Raw genomic sequence first — 15,986 nt, 5'->3', positions numbered from 1 at the left:
GTGTGTGTGTGTGTGTGTGTGTGTGTGTGTGTGTGTTTGTGTGTGTGTGATCCGCCTACTGCGGAGAAGCTCGCAGAGAGAGGGGGGGAGAGAGAGAGAATCTGTCAGAGTTGAAAGAATAATACAGGAAAATAAGTTTGCAGTGCGGTTGGTAGTTCTATATATATATAGGCTCAGTTTTGTTCATTCAACATTAACTGGTCCAACAATTTGTCCTTGTGAGCTGTCCCTCCGAAGAGAGGACACCTGTCTACAGGAGACACTTGCCCTTGGATTGTAGGGCGTCCCTACATCAGAGGTTTTACTGTATCTGCAAATGCCTCCCATACAATCACTAATCACAAAGTAGTCTTTAATAGAAAGAAGTGGTTTACAAGTTTTATATTTGCCTTGTAGATGTACACTGCACATTAAGACATGGACTAATTAATAAAAAGCAGAGTAAATTATGCACTTCTGTACTTCCTCATAGAAAAACATCAATGATTGGAAAATAATTTCAGCCACAATACTGTAGTAAAACTATGTTGAAAGATGAAGAAGATGCAGTGACTTTATCGTTTTTCCTTTTTATTAAAGTGCGCAATCCTTGTGTTGAAAAACCCTTATTGCAGTAATTTAACAGCTCAGCACCACACCACGAGCTCCAAGAAGAAGCTCAAATCTCATTTTCTATCAAGGTACTTTGATTTTGATGCAGCTAGTAATAGCGTTGAAATCACAGTGTCAGACCACAATAAGGGAGACTGCGCCATTCAGATGTTCATTTTCACTCTGAGCTTTCCTGTTCGTTATAATGTGGCACAGATTGTGATTTCAATCAAAGGCCACAACAAAAGCTCACGTCAGTCTGGTTTTCAACATTGATGGAGCTCTTGTAATTAAATTTTTATTTGAAATTACCAATGTGTACTTGAATGTGTTCTGCAGTCTCTGTAGTTTGGTGTGAGCAACTTCATGCATTTAGCCTTTCCACCTAATAGGATTGATATATATATTTTTTAATCCAAATATTGTATCCTCTAGCTCAATTTACCTTTAACCTTTATATTTAAACTTCAGGTTGTTCTTTGTTGTGGCACAGATGATGAAAACATCTATATTTCCCACAAAATCAAACAAGTAGTCCAGAAAATGAGTCCAACCTCAACAATTTTAATCAAACCTTCTGTTGCAAAATACAGGTAAATGTCCCCAAAATAAAAATTTTATAGCTGTTGAATTATGATTGTTTTGACAAAACAAAATAGCTCCGAGCAACAAACTTTGCCAGCATCACTGATATCTCAGCTTAGGTCTCTATTATCTCAAAATATCTTAAAAAAATCGATGTTTTCTTTGAAAATTGTAATACTTGCTTGGTGGTTTGGTGAGCTGCTTTTGGCCCACGGACACCCGTATATGTTTGCCACCCCTGGATTAAAATCTTCAATAATAACAATTGGATGGAAGTTGGTGTGTCCGCCCCCTGTATTGATTAACTGGAATGTATACACAGATCACATTTCATAAAGGAGTTTCACAGCCTTTTCTTTTAGGCGGTCTGAGTAGCTTCAAGGACAAATGCTGGGAAATCCATTCCGTTCTGTTTTATTTCTATAGCACTAAATACCAACAGCCAATTCAAGGCAATGCTACAGAGAAAAACACAATTCCACATAAGCAGGCAGAGGAGGCGGTGAAAATATAAAACTCCCATTTCCTACTGCTCTCGTGTATCAATTTGTATTTGAAAAAGTTTTCTTTCACATAGATTGCCTTTAATCTATGTTAGCTGGTACAAACACACGATCCAGCCACCTGATCTGATTGGATTTTAGATAAATCGTCAAAAGATAAGCATTGACTCCAAGTCCTGTGAGTATAAACTACAATATCACATTCCTGCTTAAGCCAAAGGTCCCTCCAAGCATCCCCTTAAAGCTATTCTATGTAACTATTTTCCACCCACACGCAGAATCTGCACAAGGCCGGCGGAGATCGAAATCTGCTTGCCGCCTCAGACATTGTCTGGAAGGCTGATGAGGCTGCTGGGAGAGCTGATGAAGTACAGCTTTTCACGGACACGGTGCTGCAGAAACACTGTCTGAGCGTGGAATACCTTCAAGAGAACATAATCACTTCAAGCTATTGGAGAATAGGAGATGGGGTGAAGTGTAAATAGAGCACATTTAAACACCACAAAGCAAGATATATCATATTCAATGAGCTTTGTTGAAGATAACCGCACACAGCCGCATAAACACACTCACATCATTTGCTTGCGATCACCTGTAGAATTTATATGAAATTTAAAGGAACGACATCATTTCTTTTGTAGGTGGAAGCATTAAAAGTGACCGCAGCATGTACCTCTCAAATTGGTACTTTAAATGAACTGAGGAAACTGCAAATGTCTGAAATATTTGTAAAAAAAAAAAGAATGCACTGATAAATAAATAAATATATCTGTAAATAAATAAATAAGTCCCTTGAGTGAAAGCAGTGACTCTCTAACATTTAAAATATTTACTAGTCCTTTCAACAGACTCAAAAGTTACTCTGCACACAAATGGTATGTTAAAAACGTTCTGGGAATTACTAAAGACTTGCAAATATTTCTAATAAAGCTTCAAGTCCCACAATCCTAAGAAGTGACTGCCGCCGTCTTGCTCTGTGCTTCAGGCGAGACGGCCACGCCGAGATCATGTTCAATGTCCAGTTTTGATCTGTATTTTGTCTTGATAAAGACAACTGTAGAGAAACATTTCAAAGTTAAACTGCACTCTCATTGTTGAATCAGAGGTGACATCAATGGTGTCGGCGATCCAGTCATATCCAGTCGGATCCTGCACTGGGAAATACCTCAGGAACTGTTTTTGTAGGGCAGAGATGTTGCTTATCACGCATGGGACGGACGTGTTCCGCAGCTTGTTGTCCTCAATGAATGATTTAAGGCTCTCCAATGAGTCTATATTCCCATCTTCCGCTTGCTTCTCCCACATCTCCAGCTTTCTTGTGAAATCTGTGGTTTGATCTGCTCCCGAAACGCAACAAACCTTGTCTGCTTTCACATGAAAACGCTGCATAAACGGAGTCTTTGTCCTACTATTATGACTCGGATGGTGCTGAAAGTCGAAAGTCGACATCCACATTTCTATGCGACATTAAAAAGCTTTTCTGAATCTTCAGTTTGTTGCTTGAATACAGATTATGTGCATTTAACGAGGCCAGAGTGTATTCGTGGTTTATTCGGGCTCATAGACCTGCTTTCTCATGAAGAAAAGACCGTTTGGGTGTCCTCGTGTATGGACCTATAAGCGAAACTTTATTAACATGTGACCAAAGCTTCTCGAAGTTATTCGCCACATTTAAAATGCAAAGCATCATTTGAAAAAGTGTCAAAAGAGATTGAACCATCTCGCAGTCTGTCTTTTCTTTCCCTGACCTTCACGAGCTCCATGACACAGGACATCGGGCTCGTGTAGGACAAATCATTTCAAGTGAATTAAACAGGATAAGATCGCCCTGATGTCACCCTGGAGCCAAATTCTCTTTCGCTCTACAAGAGCACCTCTCCCCCACAGGGACGGAACAACTTATCATATGTCATCTCAGATCAAAATGCTTTTGAGGAACTTCACGACTTGGGTCTCCGGGTTCGGACTAAGTCTGCCTTTGCTGTTTGCCAGTAATGTTTCCCGTGTTTCTGAATTTGAGTCAACAAATGAGCTTGAGTCGCAGCAAACATGTCCTGCATGTTTCGTCATTTCTTATCTTGACCTGTTGACGCCAGCTGTCAAATGTTGTATTCTCATGAATAGATTTGACTCAATGAGGTCAATGAGCTGCCAGAGAATGAAAGTATTGACCGGAGAAACCACCAGTTTCACCAGTTCAAATATATTCTTGTACACCTTTGCTAAACAGAAAATGGCATGGTGTCTGTCCACACAGGAAACGGAACAGCAGGAGAATGTAGAAACCAGTGAGCAGCTTCTGGTTCTGTATGTATGGCATGTGGTCTAGATGAAATCGCTTTAATTCCAGCTTGGTTTGCTTAACAGAGCAATGGCTTTTTTTTTTTTTTACATGCAGAGTATTTTACATTGAGTACTATTTCTGATAAATAATGTATACTTTGTCAAATACATGAATTTTCATTTGTTATTATGGAGGTGTTTTTTGTGAGATATCACACTTAATAATTTGTAATACCTTAAATGAAGTCCTAAATTATTCAGTGATTCACCGTCTACAATTTAATCTCATCAATTATTTTAATGGGATCTTTTAGTTTTTGGAACGTCTAACATTATTTCTAGATATTGTGATTCAGAAAGAATAAGCTTTATTGATTGATTGATTGATTTGTATTTGAACAACATGAACAAAGTGGGGTGGCTTGGTGTTCATTGAAATGGACATGAAAAATAACTAATGGTAGAGAGCCGGGGCAATGTGGGCCTTGCTTACTCCCCCCATTCCATATCTCCCATACTCCACACCAGCTGCCCTCTCAGGAGAAGTTTAGGGTGGAGCATTAAACCGGAGCGCAGGTGAGGCACCAACCTCATCACCGTGGAAGAACTTTTCCTGACGCCTCATCTTCTTTGAAAATAGCTCGCCTGCACACGGCAAACGACGGTGTCTTCATTGTTTCTCTCGAACTATGAAAATGTACTAGTATACATCAAGTCTCTATTGCAACAACCCCTCCCTCATTAGAGAATCAGGGATTTAAATGTCATCAAGATTCAAGATTCTTTCCTGCCAGGTTGGTATCTTGAAGTAATGCCATCATTTCTGCTCCCACAGACGAAGTAAAGCCAAAGAGAAGCATTTGAAGGAATGTCAGTAATATATCATGATGAAAATAGAAGCAATAAAGTCAACAGCAGCGAGTTTGTTCTGCTTCGAGCTCATAACAACCCTCGGCCTGGCAGAGCAACGAAGCCCTGCGATCAATAAGCCGGCCCAACACCTAATTTGGCAATTTGGATCTTGAGTTTTAGAATCCAGACAATGAGATTACACAGATTGTGCATGTAAATAACAGCTAGAATATGTATGCGTGCGCAGCCCTTTGGGAATCTCCTCCAGTGCATTGTGTGGAACACCCCCAGCAGAGAAAGATGTTGGAAGATCAGTTTATCAGTAACTCCGCCAGGCTTATCCACTCATAGCTCTCTCGATCGGAAAACTATCCAGCATATACATATTTCCCTCCAATCTCATACACAAACATACTATACGTTTTTTATTCTACACATTCATTATAAGGTACAACTGCCCGGAAGATGTGTTTTTTTTTAACGTTTAAAACAAAACAAAAAAAAAAAGTGTTGGTGTACCTGCTTCTGCTGCGCTGCACAGTTGCCGAGGGCTCGCCGGAGCAACCGGTTAAATATGGATTCCATGTGAGCTATTCATCTTCTTTACAGTGTTTGAGAATATTGCAGGCCACTGTAGAACAACTCAGGAAAACAACTTTTCTAATTTTTGGGTTACGTGTGACTCTTCTGCAGACTTTTTTTTTATATTACCTATAGGTAGAACAAAATGCATCTCTAAAAGTTGTTTCAGCTTGACATGAGGAATTGTTTTAAAAAAAAAGAAAGGTTTGGTGGGCTCGTTCAGGGGAATGACCAGAAGGAGGCAACTTAAGATTGACAGCATGAAGAAAAGAACGAGACAACACCTTGTGTTAAATATGAGCGATAAGTCGCTGGTTTTGACCGTTTTGCACGGAAACATCAAGGAAATCCTTTGCAAATGAAAAAGAGAAGTTCTGGTAGGAGTGCTTCAAAGAGCTGCCTACTTTGGTAAACACTTAGTAAAGAGCGTTTTAGTCAAATTACACAGGAAATGTAGGGTTATAGTACGGGTCGACATTGTGCATTTAGAAACTTTGAAAATGAATTCATCACCCACATTCATATCATAACAGAGTCAGAGCACAGTGTTCTCTGTGTGAAACGTAACCTTTAAAATGACAGCTGGGTGATGATAACTTTATGGAGACGACATTTAATGCCTAAACTTTTTTGTCTTAAAAGTGTCAGCGTGCTTTAAACTTATCAGATAAACAGTGCCCAAACTAAAAAAAAAAAAAAAACACACAAACCATATATTGTTATTTATACAATTATTTGTGGTGGAGCTTTGGTAGGATTTAGATGGATGATGCTTTGTAAATCCAGTAACTCATCGTCTCCAAAAGCACTGAAAACCACATTTCATGTAATCCTGCATATTTCATTTTCAAGGCTCGATTATCAATCAGTCGGAAACAATCTTTGCCCTCGGCCATGTAATAAACTCAAGATTTACTGCATGCCGTTGGAGTCTGCAAAAAGTTGATGAAGTGAAAATGAATTTAGTTCCATGTCAGCAGCGTAGAGTAACACGTCCGCAGTTTCAGAACCGGACTCCTCAATATCGCCATTGAGAGTCTAAATTGTTGTCGTTTACCTGCTCACATACTGGATGATGACACACAATCACAAATGTGGCCTTTTGAAATTCAACCAAACAAGCACGTCTGTGGATATTGGCACAAATCAAGCCAGTTACTCCTTAAATATGAAGTAATCTGGAGGTTTGATGAGTCTCTATATCTGGAAAGAAAGTGCCCAAACTGATCTTGTTAGGAGAGTATCCCTCTCCTCTCGGGTACCTTAACCCCAAAGCAGAATTTAATTTCAGCAAATACCACACACACACACACACACTGTCAGGCTGTGAGCAGTGAATGCTGGGTAGCCTCTGCTGAGTGGCGATGACAGGTCATTCTCTGCTTGGACCCAAGACAAAACCTTTTTTTCCCGGGTTAGAAAACATCCATTATCACCTGCCTGTCCCTGGTGGCAAACCAGGAGGCGAAGAGAGAACACCAGAGAAAGCAGCAACACAGAGTGTCACATAATAGTACATACTCAGTCTCACACACTGTGCATGGGACTGTCATATGAACACAAGGTGACTAAATATGTTCAAACAACTTGTCCCACTAAAAAGACATTTATCGTCTTAATGACTTATTTAATGGTGTTTCTTGGCATAATCAAAATCAAATCTCATTGAACTGTTGTCAGTCAACTCCTTATTATAGTATTCATAACACAAAAACAGAAGACCCATTTGAATAATGTCCTTAAAACTGAATCCACTCTGAAATATTAGTTATATACTGAATTTTCAATCAAGTATGAAAGATCCTCAGATATACATACATTACCCATTGTACATCAGTCTGTGCAGGTTTTTGCCATGAGAGCTATATACTAAATAACCATGATTATATCCCCCCCCCCCTCTGTCACTGCATCAGTATCACAGCGGCGCCCTAATGCCATGTCATCACGAACTCATAGTAACATCTGTTACAGTCAGGCGAACCCATAATGCCCAATGTCTGCTTGTACATCTTGGGCCGTTTACATGACAATGCTGCTGGGAGCTGCTCAAAACGTTTTGAAAACGGCTTCCAAGGGGGAACTTTTTGAAAATGTTCCAACTCCGTCACTGTGTCAAAGGGACTTGGTAGTTTAAGGCCACGTTCACACTGCAGGTCTTGATGCTTACTCACAATTTTCTGCTGAGGTCAGATTTCTTTGCGTGATCGTTCAGTGTGAACGGGCCTTTAGAGTCGAGAGTCAGCCGTAAGAACAATCCCACTTGGTCGTCTGTCCATACAAATGTCCATGTCCACCCATTGTCAGTGTTTATAGTTTATTGTTCTCTGCATGCGTGTGCGTGGTTTCATTACAAAGCACCAACTCGTCACTCAACATCTGCCATCACCATGTTAACAAACTCTGTATTTGTTATGACTTTGCTGTCTAAACGTAAAACTTTTTTCACACAAAATTACAAAAATGATGCATCGATCTAGGTTGAAAGGTTCAAGGTCTATCTTCTTGGAAATAAATAAAAATGATCACTCAAATCTAATTGTTCTTCGTTTCAACAACAAAGTCTGACTCCAACATAACGTGACTTCCCGACATCAGACGTTCCCTTAGATTCAACTTAAAATGTACTTTTATGATGCCTTTGGGCTTATCTAATGTTTTGGTTTTGTCATGATCAAATGCCAACACTTCTAAGAAAGTCTTGTCTCTGACACTCATTGTATTCTCCGTTCCATTTTGGGTTTTAATGATTTCATTTTATGAACCATTCAGCCAAACAGAATTGTGTCCCTGACAGATGTTGGCATCACGTCTGCCTCACTTAAGTCTGTAATTGTAAACACAAGAAAATAATCGTCATATTTCAACAATGCAGTTTGAAAAGATGCTTGCGTATCTAAAGAGAAATCTTCTTTTAACATTATGAATTAAGGATAACATTTTATTTCAAAAGGTTTAGTTTGTTTGTTTTTTTTTACTCAGAAGACTTAAGTATTCATGATAAGCGTTCACTGAACCACATTAACTACACTTTGTAATTTTTGGTGCCTTAACATAAAATGTTTATGGTGTCAATACTTAACTAAGTAAGATTGTGTATATAGAATCTGTGCAAAGACCCAATGTTCACCGACCTCGTACAATTTCAAACTGCACAAATGATGTATAAAACAATAAACCGTATTTATTTGTTTAACCATATATTTACGATGTCTCAACATAACTAGGATTGTGGTGTAAATCCAATAAATTCTTTCCGGTGCCAACTGAAATATTCATGGTGTCTACACATTGAGAAACAAAAAAATGCATTGATGGTGCTTAAACATGCCAACATTGTAAGAACTGGAAACCTCACCAGGTTTTTGTGGCACTCCAACCAAACTCAGCATTTCTTGTTCTTAGGACACGATAACTTTATGATTCTTGAACAGAACCAGTCATTCTTAGTGGCAAGATCTGTCAATGAACCTGTAAATAAACAACCACAACAGAAAGAAACTTTTTAATTTTCACTTGAAAACATTCTTGGGTCCAAGCCTATATTTTGAGATCTAAACTTAATAATCAATCAAATATTAATCAGGAACAAAGCAAAGGATTTAAAGTATGCAATGCAAAAGTAATCACATATCTATGAAATATTATAACTATATATAAATGATAAAGAAGACAATCTATATTATTTTGATTGTGAAGTTTAAATATGTTTTATTAATTTTAACTATTTATGTTATATTTTATTTTTGGTGGTACGAGTGGAAGAATCGGTCCTTAGCCTGTCTGAGCATCGTTTATTATGTCCTGGCATCATAGCTTTTAAATATTACCACACCGGCATGCATTGTGAAATGTTTTTCCTGCCTCACTCGACATACAGTCCCAAATGAATTTTAAAGGCGGTGACAGTAACAGATGTTCAATAATTAAAAGGCAAAGGGTGTCGAGGGGGGTGGCAGTAAAGTCATCATCTCCACCAGTAGATATCTGGGCAGACACACAATGCATTTGTATGTATGATGCAGTGTGTGTATTTGTCTTGGTTAAATGATTCATTAGCAATGTGACAATCTGGTCAACAGGTGTCACTGTCAGAGAGCGGGGGGGGGGGGGGGGGGGGGGGGGGGTGTTACCACACACACACACACACACAAGTGCTTGAGCACTGATGCACACAGGAAAGGTGTACGGAGCCAATGATCTGCTCAGACTGACCACAGGTTTGGCAGTTTCACACAAGTAATCCCACATGGCTCCAGCGATCAGAGAGCAGGTGGAGGCAGAGGCCACACGTGTCCGGCTCGTTGGGTGACTGATGAGATCTGGTATGACTCTGGCACCGTGATGTGTCCTCTAAACCTCAGGCAATGCTACGTGACTAAACTCTGCTGATGTGTGTAGAGTATGTTTCTGAAATGAGTCAGACGGTGGCAAGCCTGACTGTGTGTGTGTGTGTGTGTGTGTGTGTGTGTGTGTGTGTGTGTGTGTGTGTGTGTGTGTGTGTGTGTGTGTGTGTGTGTGTCTGTCCGTCTGCCCATCTGTGTGTGCTGATGATGTTAATATTTGTCACGGCATATTTCATAGTTACAGGTTGTTACATTTGCGCCTACAACACGTGTCTGACCTTAACATAGCAATGACATGTTTATACTAACAGACTTAGCGCTTGCGGGGCATCAAGGCTGTGGGGACGTCCACCCTGCAGATGAGGACAGGGTGAGGAGCCCCAGGTCTTGCCAAGAATCCTACTCACCCCAGTGGGCAATTCCAGGTGGCCAGGCCAGGAAAAGGAAAAAGGAGGACTGATCGTCTGGACTCTGTCCTGGAGAATTACATGGAGGAGAAGAGGGGAAAAAGGCATGCAGACAAACAAACGCAGCGTTTGATGAGGGATCAGCGAGCAGTGGAGGAGCACCACTTCCAAGCTTCGCATGAGCAAATTCAACATAAATGTTAAATATAAACACAAAAAACTGCGCTGGTATTTATGTCATTAAAAAAAAAAAGCCTACAAAACATTTAGACAAGTTATGATGGCTGCCTTTCGGTGTTAATGTCACAATCAAGACAAATGGAGTAAGAAGCCACAGCTGTTTATTGCAGACGTTGCACTTTATTTACACATTACATAAAATGGGTACATGGTGCATTTCTGATGTTGCCCCCACAGTTGGCCTGATGGGGATCCATTGCCAATGTCAGCATCGTCTTCTTCCCATTCTTTGTTGAGAATTCCATAGAAGTTGTGTAGGACACAACATGCTGCGACGATGTGGCCGACCAGGGAAATGTGTGCCTCACATCTTTTCAGGAGGCACCTCTATCTGCCCTTTAGACAGCCAAATGTCCTCTCAGCAGTCATCCTCGCCTGGCTGAGTCGGCGGTTGAACATGGTTTGAGCCTCTGTTGCACCTCTTCCCTCTGGAAATTGCTTCATCAGCCAAGGTAGTAGTGGGCAAGCAGCATCACCAAGAAGAAGAAGCGGCACCTCCACACCTTCAAATTTCTCAGTCCAGTGTGGAAGCAATGTTCCATTCTGGGCTCAATGGTACAACCTTGAATTTGACAAAACTCTTGCGTCATGTACCTTCCCTGGCCAACCAACATTAATGTACCAGAATTTCATAGTGATCCACCACGCCCTGCAACAGGACTGAGTACAAGCCTTTCCTGTGGAGCCAGGATGCCAGTATGGGTCCAATCTATTGCCCCTACGACCCGGGAGAATCTCCATTTGTCCCTGAAGCCCTGAATGATCACACTTATCTCAGCCTCAGACGGGGGTTTAACGTATTGAAGTTGCATGACTTGAGTGCCGAAAACTTTAACATCCTTGAAATACCACTGTCGGCGCCTGTGTAAAGACAGCAGCAGCATGTCGTCCTCTCTCGCTCTAAACCGTCTCCTCTGGTACGGCAGCATTCGGCACCTGTTTGGATCAATATTCCTGATGCTTTGCCTGCTGCTCAGAGAGGAAGGCTCGTAAAAGATGGAGTATGGTGAAATACCAAAGCAAAAGCAGAGCCGTCAACACTGCAATAGTCTGCTGTGGTTCCATAGTTTTTGTTGTGAACAAGCCGGCTGCTGGAGCGGGATTACCGGGATTTTCCTGATTTCGGGTTTGACCAATCAATGAGCCGTGAATCCACTGCACTTCCTCTCTGGTCAGTGTTCCTTTAAGGCGACCCTTCAGAAAGTTCACCGTGAACGCAAAGCAAACCAAATGAAGGGGTGAAAATTCTTGACCCCCTTTCCCCCCAAGAGAACCAAGTCCCGGACTATCCGAGAGTGAAAGGGACCCTTGGCCTCTGTTCTGATCAGAGACGCATTTAATTGGGTCAACCAGCTTGGAGACCTTTTGTCTCAGTCAGGGAGGTTTAAGGCGATCCATGCAACAATAGCACATGCAGAGAACCCATCATACACTGCAAATAAACCCCTCTGTCCCACATGATGGACAGTATGGAGCAAAGTCATCAGAGCCATTTTGTCACAGCGTGGGTCAGTACTGGCTGGATGCAGGAGGTGGCTAGTGGTGCCTCAAAAACAGTATCTACTGCTCACGGCCTGCCAGGGCAGTTTAAGAAAGGCAAGACAGTTTTGGGTCTCATCCTTGCCTCACCAGTAATTTGTGAGCTCGAAGGCCTGAACATCTCTTTTCAGAAGAGAATGGAAACCATTGCTGGCATGAGGATGGCTGTCAAAGTCGTTCAAACCTCACTCAAGACCCAAAGAGATGAGGAACGTTTCAACACTCTGAAGAGGCAAAGGCTGTGGTTAACCCTATTCCCATTCCCATGCCAGACCACCCCCAAAACACTTCATTGAAGAAGCTAAGGTCTCGCAGCCTGAATGTGCCGAGAATCACTACAGAGGTGAATTCTTTGAAGTCCTGGACATTGTAGATGCACAGCCCGGTCAGCTATTTCACCAGGATGACTTGCTGACTTTGCAAAAGTTGAAAGAGACGGTTCTGAGAGGAGAGATTGATGCTGCAGTCATTGAGAAATACCCAGAGTTGAACAGAGAGTCACTTTCACCTGAACTCCTCATTTAGCAGCAGTGCAGATGTTTCACTAAGACATCATGGAGATCTATGTCGCTCTATACATGCAAGTTGAAGGCTGTAAAATAGTCCAGGTGGAAGATTTGTTTTGCCATAATGTTGATATTGCTGTTAATCAAAGTTCAACTGGCTTAGATTTTTTTCATTAAAAGCTTAAATGTAAACGTTATTTTATGTTTGTCCATTTTTGCGCTGAAACAACGGGAAACATTTGGAGTTGTCCAGAAATACAATCTAAAGATGATGCTTTTATTTCAGTTTCCCACCCGAGAGCAACGAGAACTACTCAAATGACTTTGACACCCCAAACATAAATAAGAATGCTGCTATGTACAGAATTGAAGATGAAAAAAAAATAACAGTAATGTATATTCAAAGTGAAGCGGTATATTTTCACAGCAAAGGAATAAAACTTCTCGATGCTCAGCTCTATTCTTTGAACTGACAACTTCGCACATTCCTCATAAATGAGACCACAGGTGGGGAACGTGTTGCTGCTGTAAATGTGCTCATTAATGGGAGCAGCTTCACTTTGAGCCTCGTGGCTACAGGTTGTCTCTGTCACACGGATCATATTCCACAGCAGTCTTTTCAAGTGTTTTGTCTGATCTGTCTGGCTAATGAACGCTGTTGGGGATGAGCTGACTTATTCTAACATCCATTACTTATATTTGTGACATGATCTAGTGTTTTTTATTTATTTTTTATCAGTGAAAGAAAGAAACCTCAGCTTAGCCTCCGATCTCTTCATGGAAACTAAGTCCAAAGAATAATGAAATTTATCTTTACTGACCTCGTTCATCTCTCAAAGAGATGATTTTAGCTTCTCTCTGTTCTGAGGGTTGTGGTCCCAACACTTAAAAAAAAATCATTCTCCGTCTACTAGAAAACCTTTTGAACAAATATACAACCAGAGGGGGGAAAAATACTTAAAATATACAATACAACTCACTGAAATTACAGATTATGGATAGGAGTTCCCATATGAAGACACTGTTTAATCAATCGTTCTGAGGATGAAAATAGATTTCTTTCCCCATTATATTCTCTTTGTGTCTGCTCAGGTACATTTCACCGACCTCTCGGGGGAAAGCACCTCTATCCCTTTTTAGTTTTTCATCAATATGATTTGCTTTTCAGGCTGGTGCACCTTTTCTACGGGTATTCCAATAGTTGATGTTTCAGATCATGTGGCAACAAAGAGGTGAAGTTTCTCCTAAACTGTTGTTACTGCTGTACGAAGCATAACAACAGGGCTCTTTCCTCTTCGTGCCTTTGACTGGTTCCAACTGAATTCAGTGTATTTTGTGCAGTAGCATTATTTCTTCTGAAGCATGTTCACCATCCTCCAGCAATGAAAATAATCATTACTTCTTTTCACCTATCATAGCAGGAGAAGACTGTCGCACCCAGTAGTGTTGATTTCCTCTGTCATTTCCATAACAAGATTGTTTTTCGGAGTGGAATTGGTAGTCCTGTGTCCATCCCCAAACCTGGAGGGCCAGTGGATCATCGTCAGGCTTTGACAGGCAGCAACATCAAGAATCGCCTCAACAAGGATTGAAGGGTTACTTAGAATGATGCACAACATTTGGAAGTCATCGAAGTACAGTACCTAGAGGAAACTGCAGCAGTACCAGAGCTGTGTTCTCTTTGTGTGGCTCAGAATGCTGGAAGATGACTGAATTTAAACTATAATAAGTTGTCCACCTTCGACACCAAAAACAATCTCCCAATATAACCAAGAGAGCATGACGACCATCATCATACAAAGGCGATGGAGGCGGATCGGACATGTCATGAAGAGAGAGCAGGGCAGCATCTCCAGCACAGCCCTACATTGGACAACAGAAGGGAAACGCAAAAGGGGACAGCCCAAGAACACCTGGCATTGCACCGTGGAACGGGAGCAAAAAACCCTCCAACACACCCGGGGAAGCATTCCGAAGCTGGTCCCGAACAGGCAAGAGTGGCGATCGGTTCTTGCTGCCCGACATGCCTGATGACATTCATGGGTTTGACTTGGCTTCTCCTATCACAGTTCCCATCAAGCAAAAAATGGTTTAAAAGATCTTAAAAAGATGCTGTTGCCTTCCATCTAAACTATGTAAAAAGAAAAGGTGAAAAGCCATCTTTTTGAGGTTGTTGAAAAGACGTCTCAATTAAGAAATCTCTTTCTGGTCTATATATTGTTGAGCATTAAAAGGAGCAACAATGTCCTTTTCAGGTCATTGAGAAGACATCACTATGGTCTATATATGGTAGAAAGGTCTATCTGATAGAAAAGTGATCCAACATCTTTTTCATCCATCCGTCTTCTACAACACTTATCCTGTTCAGGTTACCAGTTTATCACACATTTCCTAATGATGGTCCAATAACATCCCAATTTCAACGATTAGGTTTGGGCTAAATTTGGACCTCATGAGATGGTCCAATAACAACCTAATTTCAATGACTATATTTGGGCTACATCGAGGCTATGATAGACCGACCAAATATAGCCCCCCCCCAAAAAAACATCTAAATCCCATTTAGATAGCATGAGTTTGGTGTTTGGTGGGTTATGTGTGACTCAATTTTCTAAAACAGTAAAAATACAAAAGTGGATTACTATTTTGCTACTTTGGGCAACTGGAACTACATAAAAGAGACAAAAAATGCTGCAACAGATTGTAAAAGGTACTGTATGTGGTATCTGTTTCACTCAAATATAACATCTATTTAAAATAAATGCGTATTTTCAGCATTTAGTTTAAGTCTTGACCTTCATTTGAACTGTGATGCTAATATGCAAATGTCTATATAACACCATTCCGTTGCATGTACAACAACAAAAAAGTGCCCCCGCTGATTCAAAGTGACATTGATTGTTCCTCATTAAACTTTTACCTAAATTTGAATAATTCCCAAAATTGCCTTAATAACCTTCAGTTTGTAATTAACACTTAGCAGTTAAGACACAGACAGCTGCTTGAAAAGAAATCAAAATTAGTAACACTATGCCCGTGGGCAGTGAGAAGGCAGGTGGAACCTTGTGAGTTGCCTGCAGGGTGTTTCCTAAATATAGTGGTCAGTACAAACATGAAATAAAACTCATTATTCAGGAAGTTTGTGTAATAATGTATGTTGTTCTAGTTCATTATAATGTTTTCCAGATATTAAAAAGGTTAATAACCCCAGTGATACATTGTGAATAATGTACATTGTCACAAATTGCCGTATGTGAGCCAAGCACATATTTCTGCTGTTCCGGTTGGGGTTCGGGGATAGAGGAGAGAAAAAGTTTGGACACACAGACAGATTGTGGGGAGGGATTCAAACCCTTGTTCGGGTAGGGGGTCAAGACTCTCCATTCATGACAATGGTATTGCATTTCCACGGACAGTGTTAGGATGATTATGAGTCCTTCTCACCGAAACCACTATGGATGGTCAAAGAATAGGAAATGTTTTAGTATATGCTGATGACATGGTTTACAATGAAAGAGGTTTTCAGGGGAATAAGTTATCTGTTGCAGCCCT

This window comes from Lipophrys pholis (genome assembly GCF_963383615.2).
Source record: "Lipophrys pholis genome assembly, chromosome: 6".
Taxonomy (NCBI): Eukaryota; Metazoa; Chordata; class Actinopteri; order Blenniiformes; family Blenniidae; genus Lipophrys; species Lipophrys pholis.
This window is presented reverse-complemented; position numbering follows the sequence as displayed.